Source organism: Perca flavescens, chromosome 1 (genome assembly GCF_004354835.1).
Source record: "Perca flavescens isolate YP-PL-M2 chromosome 1, PFLA_1.0, whole genome shotgun sequence".
NCBI classification, from domain to species: domain Eukaryota; kingdom Metazoa; phylum Chordata; class Actinopteri; order Perciformes; family Percidae; genus Perca; species Perca flavescens.
The window spans coordinates 38,425,187-38,439,282 of record NC_041331.1 but is presented as its reverse complement, the minus strand read 5'-3'; the positions used below and the strand labels follow the sequence as shown (position 1 = coordinate 38,439,282).

General features: G+C 39.8%; 1 protein-coding gene across 2 annotated transcripts in view; it reads right to left on the bottom strand.

Moving 5' to 3' along the window:
- Positions 1-13,505, bottom strand: part of pacsin3 (protein kinase C and casein kinase substrate in neurons 3) — a 48,362-nt gene extending 34,857 nt beyond the window's left edge. The window contains exons 1-2 of one of the 2 annotated variants that reach the window (XM_028582644.1): positions 13,075-13,505; positions 3,353-3,418 (exon numbers count right to left, since the gene is read on the bottom strand). The gene's annotated coding sequence lies outside the window, so the exon portion shown is untranslated. The remainder of the gene's footprint in view (positions 1-3,352; positions 3,419-13,074) is intronic. The other variant, XM_028582668.1, reaches the window with a different exon arrangement.
- Between the last annotated feature and the right edge of the window lie 591 nt (positions 13,506-14,096).

The following is a 14,096-nucleotide window of genomic DNA, read 5'->3' as shown; positions in this document are numbered from 1 at the left end:
CATTAAAAACTTAAAAAAACTGTCATCCATCACAGCTCTGTTTTTGTCTCAAGAATGTTTGTGTCAATTTAGCCCCTGGTTTAATTTTCATTCACTCCATTAACCATCCTGAAGCCATCCAAAAGCTACAGGTTGGTCTTTGATCCAAATCTGGACAGCAGAGTGTCAGGCCTGACCGACAGAGAACAGGAGTGCCGTTGAAAGAGGGCAAGAGAGATGGAAGGAACGCTGAAAGACGAGAGCAATGAGAGAGCGAAGCTGGCGACGTACAAGCGATGAGACGAGGGAAGTGCAGGAGAAAACAAACTCTGTCCGGGATGAGATAAGTGTTGCTTGCCACCGCTGTGTGGAAAAAGGAACGTGAAATAGAAACATTTACAAGCCTAAGAGACAGAGTGAGGAAAAGAAAGAGCAGGTCTTATAACACAGCAACACACAAGCATCTTCTCACGCGGTTTCTGTAACACAGCAACAGCATAAAAGGACATGTGGAGCTGGTTTGTCGAGCTCAAATAAACGAAGGAAAAGTGCGCACTTACTACAGATGCAACCAAATACATTAATCACGTATCAAATGACATAAACAACGGAATTCTACACCTCTACTTCCCTTTGTGCTTGTGTGATGCTAAGGTGTGGCTGCCTCACCACAAAGACTTAAACAGTCATTTTATCGTGTACGTTTGTATTTTAAGGACATACTCGCAAAGAAATCTGTCTTTAGAGTATCATTTATCCTGGTTCCAGACCTCTGATCACTGCTTCAAATTTCTCCCGGTTGGGAAAAACAATTGAGCAAATCAGAGCCTTAAAGGCGGGATAAAAAACATAAAAGACATAATCTTCCAAGTTCCATCTTCGCTAGAAAAATGTGGACAGAAAAAAGTGCTACGAAAATGGCAAGCAGCTGGACAAGTTGATTTACAAAACTTTACTTGTAGAAATAATATGTACTGTATATACAACTGAGAGTGGGTCTGGTGTCAACCAGGCTCGGCACTAGATGAAAAGTCAGGGAACATACAGTTGAACATTGGAGAAGTGGATTATGCTGCAGGAGTGGTTTGAGAAGTTTCTATTGAAGTCGTGATGCTTTGTTGGCAGCAAAGCTGACAAGACACAAAACTTTCATGACCACCTTTAACGCCTACAGAATGAGAGTTTTGATACTCCAAAGATATATTTTTGCAGTATTCCTTTAAATGTTGTGGTTTGCATTTGTCATCTGTGGTTTTGCATCAGAGTTCTGATTGCAAAAAACATTTTGTGAAGTGAAGACACTTTTTAAAAAGACCTTTACAGCTGCAGATCTGTAGCCCAAACTACCACAGCAAACACCACTATTTCTGTTCCTAATACACTAAAAAGCCACTGGCTGGATTGATCTCCTGTCAGTTAAATTACAATAAACCTGTCAAAAACACAAGCTGGTTCAGGCATTTCCCATTCAAAGCGCAGTACGATTTACTTCACTACTGATATCTTAGTTCAATTTCTTTTCTCAGTTCAGAAGCACAAAGAGGATCAGAGACATGGAATCCTGTCAACTGTGTCATTCAATAGACAATATGGAGATATCTGCATCTATACAGGCCTGCTAAAGAGGTGGGTGATGGTAGCAGAGAGAGAGAGAGAGAGAGAGAGAGAGAGAGAGAGAGAGAAAGAGGATTCTAGTTGTTGGTTTATAGAGAAATGGGTCAGGCCAGTGAAGAGGAGGAGGAGGGGAGAGACCAGCTGAGGGAGGGATGAGGGAGTGACGGATAGAGAAGCAGGTCCAGACCTCATAAGCTCCACTGGAAAAACTCACGGCCATTAATCTGATTAATGTACACACCAACAGTTTCCCTGCAGCCAGGCTCTGCCTATATGCTTCTACACATCGAGCACTTGGAGGCCTGTACGAGTGTTAGTCTATAAGCTCCTCTGCTATGTCTGCATTCCAGCAGAGTTTGCGAGTGTATGTACTGTAGGTACACATCGGGAGGAACACACATCAGGGCCCGGAGGCTTCAAAACATCTATAAAAAAAAAAAAAAAAAAACAGAAGCGTTTACAGATACTTTTTTTTTTTTTTTTTTTTTTTGCTCCAGCTACTCTGCCAACAGCAACAGCGGTGTGCCAGAGCACTGCTGTGTCTCTTTACCAAATGAGAGACTCACTGTTTAAAGGAAGAAAATGATAACCAAGCTCACGATGATTACAAAATGATGTTGGCAAAAACTAAAGCACATTATGGGTTTGTTTGAAAGCCTGCATGCTGCACTGTCCCTCACTTGACGTGGCAACTGAAGTTTGTAAATGTAGTGTTTTGGAGTGAATGACTTCTTGGATGAGCTTGCCCGCAGGCTGTTTTATTAGCCTAGTTTCCATGTTACAGGATTACTTGATTCTCACTGCTCCTCTGGCCTCAGTGCCGTCACAACTGTTAACCCTCGCAGGTTTTGATCCGGCCCGCATTTCAATTTAGGTTCACAATAAATTCAGGCCTACGTTGTTTTTGTCGCTTTTTCAAAAAATGTTGGTGCTTTTTTTCTTTTCTTTTTTACATTTTTGTTGCTTTTTCCGGCGGTTTATGCATTTTTTTCAATGCTTTAGGCACTTTGATTTAACGTTTTCGACGCTTTACTCAATGTTTTGCCACTTTTATGGAAATTTTTGTCACTTTCTGATATTTTTGTCACTTTTTCCAGACAATTTTCAAGCTTTTTTCAACGTATTTGTAGCTGGCTGAGGAACTTGTTTGGGGCTTTATTAGGCCCAAAATGTAAGTGAGAAGACTACAGTATATGAGACATGCAATAATACAGTCAAAATATTTGACTTTTTCTCTTAAATAAAAGCATGTCCATAATCTACATGTCTGGCCCTTGATGGGATTCTCATTTTCCGGTGTGGCCCTCTGGGAAACTGAGTTTGACACTTCCGTCTAAGGTAACAAAATTCACCTACCAGCACCTCATAATCCGTAAAAAAACAAACAAGGTGTAAAAAGAAAATGTTTTGGCTCTACAGGGCGGTTGTGAAACAGTATTTCATCCTGTTTCAAGTCTTTATTCTAAGCTAAGCTAACTGGCAGCAAGCGGTAGCTTCATTTTACCATACCGACATGAAAGAGGTGTCAATCTTCTAATCTTAGTCTCATTTCCCTCTGATATGTAGTGGATTAGAAGTAAAAAGTATCATTATATTCAAGTAAAGAGAGTAAATGTACTTAGTTACTTTCAACCACTGATGACAGGAGCACAATAAGCATGATTATGAACAGAAACAGAACACCAACAACATGATGTACTGGACCCAAACAATGCAGGCACTGTTGAAGCATAGAGTCCAGAGTGACAGCAGGACTTACCTTATCAGAGATGAATATATAGATGGACAGACGTCCAAACAGAAGACAGTCTTTGTCTCCGCGGGCCTGAGAGACAAAAAAAGGGGACAGACGGAGAGAGGAAGATCCCTCAGAAGCAGATGCGATAGCAAAGGGAAAAGACACAGAGAGGTTTGTTAGTCAGCGGAGCAGCATGCGGTTAGATCCCAGCAGCGTTCAGACGGGGCTGGATGCGCGGGCCGTTATATGGCTCGGTGCTGGCTGGAAGGTGGCACATTCTGGGGGTCGCGGTGAAATGCCACACATGGAGCCTGTAGTGGACGGATAATGAAACAGCCAGAGGAGCACCGGCCCCCCATAAGAGGAGGTCACAGCAGTTAGATCACACCTCTAAAATTACCTGCCTGGGCATTGCAAGGAGTTGGGAAGGGAGTGTCAGGTTTTTAAAAAAGACCACACCAGGAATTTTCATTAACCGATTTACTACAAATCACTTTGAAGTACTTCTGATCATATTCAGACATATTGTGGTTTTTTTTAAAGATTACTGAATGTCCCCCCCCCCTTGCACAGACTCAAAAACATTTTTAATATAGGTCATCTATCAGAGTAAGCCTCATATCTGCTTTCATTGTGAAGTTTTGTTTCAGATTAGAAGATGAAATATAATACACACAATTATGTTTTTATTTCTTTTTAGCTAAATACCTGTTCTTTTGACATATTTTTATTGAATTATGACACAATTATCTAAGTGTTTTTTCTCGTTTGATTTATTTTTATTTATTTAGGCATTTAAATCTTCCTTTAGGGGAAAAGCTTTCAAACGAGTCCCTACTACAACTACATTGCCACACAATGATAAGGTAACTTTAACAATGATTTACCCATTTCCAATAAGTTTAAAGTGCTCATATTATGCTCATTTTCAGGTTCCTAACTGTATTTAGAGGTTATATCAGAATAGGTTTATGTGGTTTAATTTTCAGAAAACACCATGTATTTGTTGTACAGCACATTGCTGCAGCTCCTCTTTTCACCCTGTGTGTTGAGCTCTCTGTTTTAGCTACAGAGTTGTTGGGAGTCGCACATGTGCAGTACCTAGGTAAGGACTACTAGCCAGTCAGAAGCAGAGTATGAGGGCGTGCTACGCTAGCAGCTAGGCGAGCATTATAACGTGTGTTACAAAGTGACCACGTTGGTCTCTGAAGTAAAGGCTGGACTACAATAGAGCTGTTTGGAGCAGTTGGTGAACAGTGTTTTCTGTTGGAGATGGTAAGTCCCTTTGGGGGGGGACTTTGGGCTTTTTCACTTTGTAAACCTATAACGTGCACAAAAAGATATATAACACAATAAAGGAAAGGGGAAAAGCCCAAAAGCATAATATGAGCACTTTAAAGTCTCTGCAAGGTAATTTAACTTTTATTTCAGTTTGGGGTAAAACCAATATCAGTACCATTGTATTCAACTGTAGTTCAAGCCTTGGTTGAAGTGTTTGCAGTAAACAGGACTAAAATGTGCATAACAACAGTTTTCTTTAAATTGGTCTTTCATATCTTGGGAACCTGAATCAACATTAACATCGGCACGCAACTAAGAAGTAAATCAAAGAAAAAGGCGTATTCCTCTTTTGTCTCAAATTTCTTCACTTACTTTTTTAATCTCAGTAGTTGTAGTAGCAGTATACTTCTGATTGTTATACATGTTTCAAAAATGTACAACACAGTCATGATGATGCAAAATATGATCGGCCTACATCATATTGTAAAAGAATATTGACACATAAAATAAAATAAAAAAAGCCTTAACGTGAAAATAAACTTTGGTTTGAGGAGCACTTGTTTTGGTAGTGATCCAGACTTAGTTGTTGCTGTCGGGCAGAAACCTTGTCTCTCTATATTTCGTCATTTTGATTTCTTACCATAATTCCACTCGGTTGGTCACCCTTTACGTCTGTCTTTGGGTTTTACAAATATCTAAACAGTGACGAGGCGATTTCATCGGACTTTGCTGAAAGTAAATAGCTCAATATTGTGTTTTCAAATGAGCCTTTTTCATTTCCTGAAAAGTAACCGTTTTGGGCATACAAGGTTTTTGTCCAACAGAAACAATATACTATATTTAAATTTACAACTACTGAAATAAAGTTTTTTTTTCAGATATTCATGTACAAAGGCAGTCTCGCCTTACCATCAGGATGAAGAATTTGGTTGGGATACAGTGGGGGAAATAAGTATTTGACCCCTTGCTGATTTTGCAGGTTTGCCCACTTACAAAGAATGCAAAAATCTACAATTTTAATCATATGTACATAATAACAGTGAAAGACAGAATCCCAAAGAAAATTACAGAAAATCACATCATATGAATTTATTAAAATTGATAACCATCTGATGAGGAAAAACAAGTATTTGACCCCCTGGACAAACAGCATGTTAATATTTTGTAGAAAAGCCATTATTGGCCAGCACAGATGTCAAACGGTTTTTATAGTTGGTGACAAGGTTTGTGCACATTTCAGCAGGGATGTTGGCCCACTCCTCCCTGCAGACAGCCTCCAAATCATTCAGGTTCCGAGGTTGTCGCCTGGCAACTCGAATTTTAAGCTCCCTCCAAAGATTTTCAATCGGATTCAGGTCTGGAGACTGGCTAGGCCACTCCAGAACCTTGATGTGCTTCTTCTTCAGCCACTCTTTTGTTGCTTTGGCGGTGTGCTTAGGGTCGTTGTCGTGCTGAAACACCCATCCTCGACCCATCTTCAGCTCTCTCACTGAGGGAAGGAGATGTCGGTCCAGAATTCCACGATACATGGCCCCGTCCATCCTCCCCTCAATACGATGGAGTTGTCCCGTCCCCTTGGCTGAAAAGCACCCCCAAAGCATGATGTTGCCACCACCATGCTTGACGGTGGGGATGGTGTTCTTTGCCCTCCAAACACGACGAGTTGAGTTGAGGCCAAAAAGTTCTATTTTGGTCTCATCTGACCACATCACCTTCTTCCAGGCCTCTTCTGAGTCGTCCAGGTGGTGAATGGCGAACTTCATGCGGGCCTGTACATGTTTCTTCTTGAGCAGGGGGACCTTGCCTGCGCTGCAGGATTTCAATCCATGACGGCGTAGTGTGTTACCAACCGTTTCTTTTGTAACTGTGGTCCCAGCTGCCTTCAGTTGATTCATCAGTTCCCCCCTTGTGGTTTTGGGATGATTCCTCACCGTTCGCATGATCAGGGACACCCCACGAGGCAAGATCTTGTGTGGAGGCCCAGACCGAGGGAGGTTGGCGGTGGTGTGGTGCTTCTTCCATTTCCTGATAACTGCACCGACAGTTGATCTTTTCTCTCAAGTTGCTTTCCGATTCTCTTGTAGCCCATCCCAGCCTTGTGCAGATCAACAATCTTGTCCCTGATGTCCATAGAAAGCTCTTTGGTCTTGCCCATGGTGGTGATGTTGGATGCTGGTTGTTTGGGTGTTGACAGGTGTCTTTTATACAGGTAACGAGGTGAGGCAGGTGTATTTGATGTAGATAATTGGTTCGGATTGGGGCTGTGTCTTAAAGAAAGACTAACTGGCTTGTAGGAGCCAGAATACTTGCTGTTTGTCCAGGGGGTCAAATACTTGTTTTTCCTCATCAGATGGTTATCAATTTTAATAAATTCATATGATGTGATTTTCTGTAATTTTCTTTGGGATTCTGTCTTTCACTGTTAGAATGTACATATGATTACAATTGTAGATTTTTGCATTCTTTGTAAGTGGGCAAACCTGCAAAATCAGCAAGGGGTCAAATACTTATTTCCCCCACTGTATATATCACTTCGGTTTTAGGTTAGGCAATGTGCATAACTGTTCTAATTTGACACCAGTTTCACTTTTGAATGTTCCACAAGCCAGAGCCCCACCCTCTTTCCCCAGAACACAAACAAGGAATGCCAATGGTTAGCAACAAAGATCAAACAATGCAAAACCACATACAGTACAAGCTGCTTCATGACACGAGATATTAGAGAGCAGCGGGAGGTGCAGACAAAGACAGACCTGTTCCAAGAGAACCAAAAGCAGAACTTCATTTGAATGCTTTGTAAATGCTGGTGATTCATGATTCTTGCTTCAAAATTAAACAATATGTCAATTTAAATAAAAGCTCAAACTAGAAGTAGAATGGGAGCCAGAGCCTTTAGCTATCAGGCTCCTCTCCTGTGGAACCAGTTCCCAGTCTGGGTCCGGGGGGTAGACACCCTCATCACATTTAAGAGTAAACTTAAAACTCTCCTCTTCGATAAAGCCTATAGTTAGGGAGTGGGCCCCTAAATCATGGTTGCAGCCTGTTGCCGTGGTCCTGCTGCACGCCCTGCTGTGCCCTGTTACACCCTGCTACGCTCTGCAGTGCTCTGCTACATCCTGTAATGCCCTGCAGTGCCCTGCTATGCCATGAACTACTACGACTACTATTTCTAGTCACTGATCCATTATCTTTATTGTGACTATTATCACCACTGTTCATCACACCCCCAACCGGCACCAACGGACACCGCCTACCAAGAGCCTGGGTCTGTCCCAGGTTTCTTCCTGAGAGGGAGTTTTTCCTCGCCACTGTAGCACTGAATGCTTGCTCTTGAATTACTGGAATTGTTGGGTCTTTGTAAATTATAGTGTGGTCTAGACATACTCTATCTGTAAAGTGTCTTGAGAAAATGGAGGCACCTACAATTGGTGCTTTGATCAAAAATATGGCGCAATGTATGTCCACGGAGAGAAATATTTAGAGAAAATCTGAAGGCCATTTGACCGGTTTGTAAAAAGGAGAAGATATAGGAGCGCTGCTACTGTGATACTGTGCTTTTTTTTTTTATTGTTGTAATACGGCCAAGGTTGAGAGAGAAATTTTGTTGTGGGTTTGGGACAGGGACAGTTCGCAGGGAAATATTGAAAAAAAAAAAAAAAAAAATCCATGTCAATATCCTGTGATATCAACACGTAATTGTCCCTGAACTTTTCTCATGTTTATGAAACAATGCAGCAACATTTGATCTCCAAGTTGGGAATCAAATGTAATTGGAGGTCTTTTAAGCAATTAATTCAACATTTCACACCCCCGCGCATGTGGTGATCTCATTCCTGTTAACGTCCGACAGTCCGAGGCTCTGCGAGGAACTCACAACAAACCACGTCACGGCTCTCTGGTCGAGGCCAGGGCAGAAAACTCAACGAAAGCGGATCTCAGTGAGGCGGAGTACAGCAGACTGAAAGAAAAGGACAACTCAGCCACACACACACACTCTTTGTGGGGACCCGTCATTCACATAAAGCATTCCCTAGCCCCTTACCCTAACCATCACAACTGAATGCTAACCTTAACCCTATCCTCACCCTAACCATAACCTAATTATATCCCTAATCCTAAAACCAAGTCTTAACCATCAAACAGCCCTTTAAACTTGTGGGGTCCAGCATTTTGGCCCCACAAGTATGCTGGACTCCACACACACACACACACACACACACACACACACACACACACACACACACACACACACACACACACACACACACACACACACACACACACACACACACACACACACACACACACACACACACTCTCCCAGCTTATTTCTAACCAGAACCACATCAGTGAGGCCATGCTGGGCCGGAACCGTTTCCATGCCAGCTCCCTTTTAGCTCTGCAACAAGCCTGCGAGCGCCAGGATGCTGGCTGGGGCTGGCTTGGCACAATCGGTTGCATGTTGCAAAGATTTAAGAAGAACCTGCTTTGCCCGCTGTTCACATTTGACTTCAGTGCGACTGTATGAAGCCTCGCTGTCTAGAAAATTCCACACAGAACGGGGCAGGACTTAAATTCTCTGACAAAAATACTGCTTTAATGAAAAGACCCTGACTGCAGGTTAATTAAAAATAGAGCTGACAATCGGCGACTATGTTGACAAATGAATAGGTCAGGCTAATCATTAATAGAAAAAAAATCAGTAGCCCAAATTAAAAAGGCGGCTGAAAAAAAAGACTACTAACTTTTTAAAACTTGTTTGTTTCATTCTAGTTGTCTTTGCTTTTTATTTATTCCTTTTGACCTTTTTATTTAGGTAATCTTTTATGTCCTTAAGACCTGCCTAAAGAGAAATAATTAATACTTTATACTGTTGTTTAACAGATGGGGAACAAAGCTAACATGGAGTCTGTTTTGTTTAAAATGTGTCTATATGTGATGAAATTTAAACAGAAACTCAAAAGTGACATTGCCCTGACCTGCACTCTTCAGTTTTGGACTTCTTGCGTCACTTTAAGTTTTAAAAAACGAGCACATAAGGGAGCCAATCAGAAGAGAGCTTACAGACTGGGTGGGAGTTCACGTTCTGCATTGACATAATTCATGTCTCCATGGAATTCCAATTGCTTGGCAGGATTTGCAGCCTGAAGCTTGGGGAAAGTTTCAGCCTGCCTGTCCCACCCCTCCGTGGATCCTACTATAATACTGCTGCCTGTCAGGGATTCCCCAAACCCCCATACATGGCTTTCTATTAACCACCTGACTACTGGTCTCATCTGATGAAACCTTTAGTGGGTAGAAATTATTTAGAAGAGAATGTGTCCACTCAACACTCACTCCTTAACCATCATGAGGTGTCAGAGTCACAAAGCATTTTAAAAACATTTTTAGGTTTAAGGTCTGTAAAAAAAAAACTTGTAGTGTCAAACAGAATTATCACCCAACAGCTTCTTTCCACGAGCCACCACACTGAACACACACACTCACTAGCACGCACGCACACACATACGGACCACGTGCAATAACCAATAACCAGTACTTCTACTGTGTATATTTCTTTCTAATTTGTTGTTTTACTATTTATTTCTTGTCTTTCAGATTTAGATTTATAATACTGGGTGAACTGCTGCTAAAAATTTTATTGCTCATTTTGCACAATGACAAATCTTCTGATTCCCTTCAACTCTAGAAAGCTTTTCAGCCTCTTTCGACTCAATGTTTTGGTAAATTATGGCACATTTTAAGTTCTGCCATTCTTAATATTTCCCACATAAACTCCAGTTTGTTAGTGTATACATTTTTTATTTCAAAAACACAACTTCAGATATCCTTTTATCTGAAAGTCAAGTACTACTACCTTTAAAAAAAACATCTTAAAAAAAAAAATTGACATCTAGTACTGCAGTATATGTTCTGCACATTGTTTGTACATTATATGTGTATTCAAAAGGGAGCCACATGAAAAGCCTCTTGGCTTCTTAAATATGTCACTACATTTAGGCTATTGATTCTGTATTACTCCTTTATTTTGTTATAACCTGTTTCAAGGTTGTTTAGACTATTCACATTTTCGGTTTTCATACAGTCGACTTGGGTGCTGTGTGTTTATTTGCATGATTATTTGCATGATGCAAACAAACAAACAAGTTGACTGTTGGCTCCACAGCACCCTGCAGCAGAATGACACATCTAGTGACCAGCTGGTGAAGTAATCATCCAGCAGCTGATGAGTCAGATGGTTTTTTTGCTCAGGAGTTGGTGGAGACCAAAACAGAGCTAAGATGAGGGTGAATATTGCCAAGCAGACAGACACAGAACATTATCATCCCAGTGCCGAGCAATTAGCCATAACAACTTGTTAAGATAACAGTATGCTGTGTCAGTTTGTTTTGTGTTTTCTACTGATCAAATGTACTTAAAGCAGCTTTAAAAAAAAACAAAAAACAACAAGACTTAAAAGTTTAGTAAATCCAACATCTGAAAAATGAGAATGAATATCCCTGTAATTGTTTTAAATAATTTATTTGAGTACTGATGTGTCCATATGTTGGCCTAATAACAATGTGCTGGTAATGTTATTAGCATTAGCAACACCTGGCTAAAATAATATTGCTCCGTGTCTGCTGTATCTGTGAACAGACCACTGTCGGCTAACATGTTAGCAAACAACCTGATAAGCTAACGATATCTTTTAGTTTTTCTGCCCCCCTACTGGTAAAAAAACTTAGAAACTAGGTAAAGGAGAATGACCCTTGCAAACTAGTGTTTACTTTATGCAAGTACAAATAAAATGTATTATCATTATTATTATTATTATTATTATTATTAGTGTGTCCATATTTGGGCGTATTTTGATAATAGAAAGTTAATGGCATTGGAGCAACTTAGTATCTTCGACTAAGCTAAGCTAGCAGCAGCATCTTTAAAGCTAGCTAACACTTAGTGCAGGTACTACACTAGCATTAGCAACCCCTGAGCTTCAAAGATGTTGTTCCATGTCTGCTGGATTTGTAAACAGACAACTGTCGGCCAACATGTCAGCAATAACAACTTGATAAATTAACGATGTCTTTTAGATTTTCTGCCCCCTACTGGTCAAAAACCATTTAATTCAGCTTTAAAATGTGAGTTTAGACTGTTTGGTGAAGAAGAATTATCCCTGTAAACCTTTGTATACTTTATAAGAGTAACGTAACTGATAGCTAGCTAGGTTTTTAGAGATTTTATTTTCCTTATATCATGCAGTCAACTGTCAATAACAGCTAGCTATGTCAGTTTTCGATAATGTTAGCTAGCTACCCTTTTAAAAACACAGTTTGGTTAATACATGTATGTTTATATATGTTTATATATATATGTTTATGTTTATATATATATATATATATATATATATATATATATATATATATATATATATATATATATATATATATATTAGGGCTGTCAAAATTAACACGTTAATTTTGCGTTAATTTTTTAATATTTAACTCATTAAAAAAAATTAACGAAATTAACGCAGCTGTGTTTGTTTACTCCATGTGGTGGCTGAGAAACGTAATATGTTTCCATAACACCAGGCGGCGCTACTCTGTATTGTTGCCCAAGTAATGAAAACCGGCAGCTGATTGGACGAATGCGTCACATGGGTTTGTTTTCTCCGGAAATCCAAAGCCAGACTGTCATGGCGGCCGTTCAGAATACGATCTCATATTGTACTAAAATAGTTCACTGAAACATGTTTCTGAAAAGATTTTAAGCGAGAAATATGCCGTGCAGTTGCTGAATCTGTCTTCATTTCAGCTCAACAAAGGTCAGTTTAGAAGATTTTGGTCAGATTTTGAGAGACTAGTCACCTCATTCCGCTCGCCATTTTCGGGTGAGTCCCGACTGCCCTGCCGCCGACTGAACTCTCGGCTCGTTGGAGATGAACTGCTCCTCGCCTGTAAAGTAGACGAGAGCAGGCGACAGCAGCCGGGGGCGGTGACAAAAATCTGCTCTCAAGTCAGACAGTTTCTAGCCGTTTCCAGCAGCCTTCAGCAGGACTAAATAAGCCAAATTGTTGCTGCTGTTGTTCTGAAAGATATTAAACATTCTGAACTTAGCAGAACCTTTCCTTGTTTGTTTTTTTCTTCATATTTGCAAAGTTAAGTGATTTAGCATTTAAATATCCATTATTACAAGCTTCAGTCTCAATTTAAAAAAAGCGATTAATCGCGATTAATTACAGCAAATTGTGCAATTAATTAGTTAATTTTTTTAATCGATTGACAGCCCTAATATATATATATATATATATATATATATATATATATATATATATATATATATATATATATATATATATATATATATTTATATTTATTATTTATATTTATATTTTTTTTTTTTTTAGTACATATAAAACAGGATTATGTGACCGCAGTGTCAGCATGTGCTGTGTGCAAACAGGTGAGGTCTCTTACCTGTTTCTCTCCGAGGAGCAAACCAAAATCCTCTCGGAGCTGCAGCCGCTCTCTTCTCCGGGTCTGACCGCCTCTCCTGATGGATTTCCTCGTTAAAAAACACAACGTTTAGCTAGTCCTCTTTCAAACCTCCACAAACTGCGACATCTTTCAAGTTTACTCCGCAGTCACCCGTCGGTCCCCCCTCAGCCATTTTTACGGTGGGAAGATCCGAAAAATGTACCACTAGATAACCGTGGCTTCGGGGTTTCTCTCCTCGGTTAAAAAGTAAAGTTCCGGAGTGAAATTTAAAAAAATAAAAAGTGTTTCTTCTTCGGAGGGGACTGAGGAACAGTTTCGGCTGGTGGATAAACAGTGTCTTCCCCCCTCCGATGCCTACTGGCGTGTCTGTGTAATCAGATGCTGCTCGCCACAATATCCATTCATCCTATTACACAGTTTAACCCTTCACTGTTTGCTGCCCGGCTTTATGCTGCCTTAAAGGGCTGTCGGGAAAACCGCTACTACATGTTGGAAAAAACATCCATCTCCTCACATGAGCATAGCGATGAATTCATTTAATACATGAATGAGAATTCTTATCAACTAAAAAAATAATAATAAAAAATAAAAATCTCCCTTTACTGTACCTACGTACAGTAGGCCTACAGTTAAAAACAATCTTAATAGACTAGTGGAAAACCCTGTCAGATTAATTCAATTGTAAATAGTCCAAAAAGAAAAAGAAACCAACCAACAAAAAACGTTATATCTCTTTATCTCCAGTCCAAACAAAGACTAATGGTAGTTAATTATATATTAATAATTGTGGATATTTAAAAAATAGATGTATTTTAAAAGCAAATTTATTGTTTTTCATGTAAGACAAATTTAATTTTAAAATTGTACAAACAAAACACACATAATCTTGACATATTTACAAACTTGGATTTGAAAAACGGAAGAATTTTATTTTACAAACCATTTCATCTCATGCCTGTTAATAAGCTTGAAATAAATAAATAGAAAATACATAGAAAATA